Genomic DNA, 4,155 nt, shown 5'->3' on the forward strand with positions numbered 1-4,155 from the left:
CTCCTGGGCTGCTGCCGCCAGCCTCCTCTCTTGGGCAGCTTGTAGCAGCTGTGGAGGAGGAGAGGCTGCTGCCAAAGATCAGCCCTGTCTGACGTTCTGACTCTGAAGGACAGGTATAAAGGGGGAGCAGAGTGCAGCGCAAGGAGTCCTGCTTTTTTTATTATTTAAAAAAAGCTTTGCATGTCCTCATCTAATCTTGTCCGCTTTCTAACATTTATTGGTGTATTTTTCTTTTTGCAAATCTACCAAAGAATGAAATCAAATCAGGATGGACAGATTTTTCCGGGACGGTGCTGTGTCCCGTTGGTGTAACGGTGGTGGAAATGCTCAGAGGGTGGACGAGGAGGGTCAGTTGGTGGGGTGAGAAATGTCCCTATTTTCCTCTGAGGAATGTTTGCGGGGGGTGAATTTTAGCAGAAGTGTTCTGCGCCCATCAGAAGTTTGACTGCTGCATTTCGCACCAGCTGGAGTTCTGGACTAGGCCTAAGGCAGGCTCACAAAGTTCACTTTTCAGCAATCCAGTTTGGAGGTCACCAGTGCATGGACTAGAGTGGCTAGACTACCCTTATCCAGATGTAGCTGATGGACCACCTGAAACACTTGAGCCTCCAATGACAAGCAAGGCACTTGCTCCTTCAGAGGGAGTGCAACCCCATTCAGAATAGGAAATGGGTTTGTCAGCTGTACCTGGGAGCCGCCTCCATTTGTTGGCCCTCTTCCAGTCTGCCAGGGCTTGCTCAGCCACGCCCTATGCAAATGTTAAGGAGAAACAGGTGTGCGCCATCAGAATACTGACCACCCTGCGCTCTAAAACAGTTACCAATATCAGGCTCATGTTGACGTTAAATAGGATTTGGGGACAAAATAGTGCCCTGTGGGATCCCACAGCAGAAGTGCCGGGGGGGGGGGGGGACACTCCCCTTGCCCTACTCGGTATGTACTCAACTGCACAGGGAGGAAGGGCAGCATTGAAATACAGCAGCTCCCAATACACAGTCAAGGATACTGTGGTCTCAAGGTTGGAAAGAAAAACTGAATATCAAACTGAAAACCTTTTAAGCACTACAAAACTCAGTTGTTTGGCTATAACAGACAACCATAGGAAATTATGGTATTTATTAACAGAGAAATCCAATTTATCACACAACCAAATTCATCTATTAGGAAATGATGGTGCAACTGGTGCAGGGCAAACTTCAGAAATCCTCTCCTCCCATTACCATGACAGGCATCCTTTGGGTCTCCCTCCCGCTCGGCCCCAACTAATCTGCTGTTGCAGGCAAGGGGGGGGGGGGAGCTAGCCAGATGGTTGGCTTGGGCTGTCACTCAAGTTAATCCATTCAATGCTAGAGAAAGACAGCTTCAGCCCAGCTAAAAATGTCTGGTATCATGGATAGAAACTGGCCTTGCCTTTCTGCTGAGCAAGTGTTTCATGCCATCTCAACCGGTTAAGGGTGGTTTGCCAAAGAACAAAATCAAAGTGGTTCTGGGTTAACATGTGAGCGGGGAGCTTGGAGACAGGAGGTCCAAAGTGGGGGAAGCTCAGGATCTCACTGGCCCCTTTCTCCACAGCATGCATCACTTTGTGAAAGCCCTTTCATCTCTCCCCCAAACTTCCTTCTAAACTAAACAGCTCCAGATGCTGTAAGGTCTCCCCACAGGTGACTTGCTCCAGCCTCTTCATGATTTGGGTTGCCTTTTTCTGCACCTTTTTTTAAAAAAATAATATTTATTACTTTTCCAACAATTACAAAGAAAAGATAAAAAAGAAGAAGAAAAAATACAATACAAAACACTACATACCACTAACACATTAAACTAAGAAAACAAAAGCAATTTAAAATACATCAAACACATCCAACAGTTTCAATGACCTCCTCACACCTCCCTTTTTGTCTTCCACTTCTGTTAATTGTTTCAGCAATTCCTTTCCATCTTCCTCTGTTTTCTATCCTATAATTATCTTAACACATTCTAACCTTATTTTTCCTTTAATACTCTATTAATCTATTTACACTTAATTCCTTATAACCTTTCTACTAAACCCATATAACTTCATTCCAACATTTTTTCTAACATTCATAATTTTACAATATTTCTATAAATAGTCTTTAAACTTTTTCCAATCTTCTTCCACCGACTCTTTTCCCTGGTCTCGGATTCTGCCAGTCCTTTCCACCAATTCCATATAGTCCATCAACCTTCTTCGTATTTAAAGAAGAACTTTACTTTGTCCTCTACTGATCTTATTTTTATTTTCCTTCTTTTAAAACTGAAAGATAGTCCTTGGGGAAACTTCCACCTGAAGATGATTTTATTCCTTCTCAGCAGGGCAGCAATATCTCCATAGTTAGGCCTAAGATCCAAAAGATATTTCGAGACATCCATAGAAGTTTCCACTCTTGACTGTTGTACTTCCAGGTTCTTCTGGTACTGTTTTTCTTTAAGTTCACTCTTAGCAAGCATCACCTTATGTTCATCAAGATGCCTCTGCAGGGCTGGGACTCTCTCTCTCTCCGATTGTACTACTTCGCGTTCATCAGCAACAGCTGTCTCCCTGACTTCCTCCGCAGTTTGCTGTATCAATTTCTGGATGGTTTCTTTATTAGTATTCACCTTTTGCCCCAGACTATTTATACTTTCAGTATTTAAGTCGATTTTAATAGTTGTAGCATCAACTTTCGCATTTATCACATCTGTTTTCCTGTTTAGCTGTTCCAATGAATCATTTATCTTATTAAATACAACCGCTAAGACTTCTTCTGTCTACATTTCTCTTAGTTTTGATTGTACTAATGCAAAAGCATCAGCAGGAAAAGCAGAAAGGCCTGATGTTGAGCCTCTCCTGGGCCTTAAATGTTTTTTCAGCAGTTGACTGATCTGTTTTTTCCTTTCCATTTGCCATAACACTTAAAAGATTCAAGGTCAGTCCCAGAGTATCACAATTTTTTATCTTGCAGCTGGAAATTCCCCTAGCCCAGCTCTTGCAAAACAACCAGTTTCAAAGGCTTCCACTAGAGGGAAACATTTTCTTTTTATATTAGTCAATAATGTCTTCTTTTAAGCAAAGTTCAAACAATCCAAAGTTAGTTTCAGTTTTCAGTTACTTTTACTCCTTTTTAGAAGCAGCCACAGTAGAAACAATGTATCTCTCTTATTTAGCTAGCTGTCAATGCACGTTCTAAGCGCTGTCAATGAACATTCCAAAAGACGTCAGTCCTGCTAGCAGCCCGTTTCCAGGGTCAGAGCGGCGGTATTTTAACTCTCCTCACTCTCTCCTGCAGGCATACTCAGTCCACAACTCCCCCCCCCCTTCTCCTGCCTCCAAGGGGGGGGTTTAATGTTCTTTACCGGTGGAAAATTATTCTTTTACAAAGGGCTTTCCAAGACTTCAGCTTGCAGCCTCATTGCTTCAGTCTATTTACAAAAGGGGAAGGCGGACTTCCTGTGCTGAACCTTCCCGTTTCGATGCCAAATTAAACTTTTAGAAATCCAATTCTCCCGCTTCAGCTCTACTCACGGGTAATTACTTTGAAGTCAAATTGTCCACAAGAAAAAGTCAGTGCTCTCCGGCAACAGCTGTGCAGCTTCGCTCCGTGGAAGAAGCAGACGATTCGAAGCACCGCGCCACTCACTCCACGTCGCTCCAGATCCCTGAAACCGGGTTTCCCCGCGAGTAGGGGAGGCGCAAAAGGTGCCCGCCGAATCCCACGTTCACAGGCTTCTCCCACCTGTGATTTTTTGCGGGTCTCTGCCTTTGCCGTGGCGGCCAGACCCAAATTTCCACGGGGCAAATTCCTCCCGATCAGAGGAATTCCGCCATTACCGGAGGCACCAACCCGGAAGTCTCGCCTTTCTCTGCACCTTTCGCAACTTTATTTTTAGGTGCAGCAACAGCCCATTCTCCTTTTGTCACATGTTCCCAGCCCTCATTCATTGTTCAGAAAAAGAGACCATTCTAAATTTTGCAAGGCATGTTACGATAATGCATGTAGAATGGCATAGTTTATGTATGCAAACAGAACTCATGCATACAGATGAGTTCAATGTGTATGCTACAGGAGATCTTTTTAAATACAGAATTCTAGAGCACCTGATGTTACGCCTAGGAAAGAGGAGTCAGCGTGACCAAAATTATAAACAAAAACCACAATA

This window comes from Podarcis tiliguerta, assembly GCF_965153285.1.
Source record: "Podarcis tiliguerta genome assembly, chromosome: 6".
Classification (NCBI taxonomy): domain Eukaryota; kingdom Metazoa; phylum Chordata; class Lepidosauria; order Squamata; family Lacertidae; genus Podarcis; species Podarcis tiliguerta.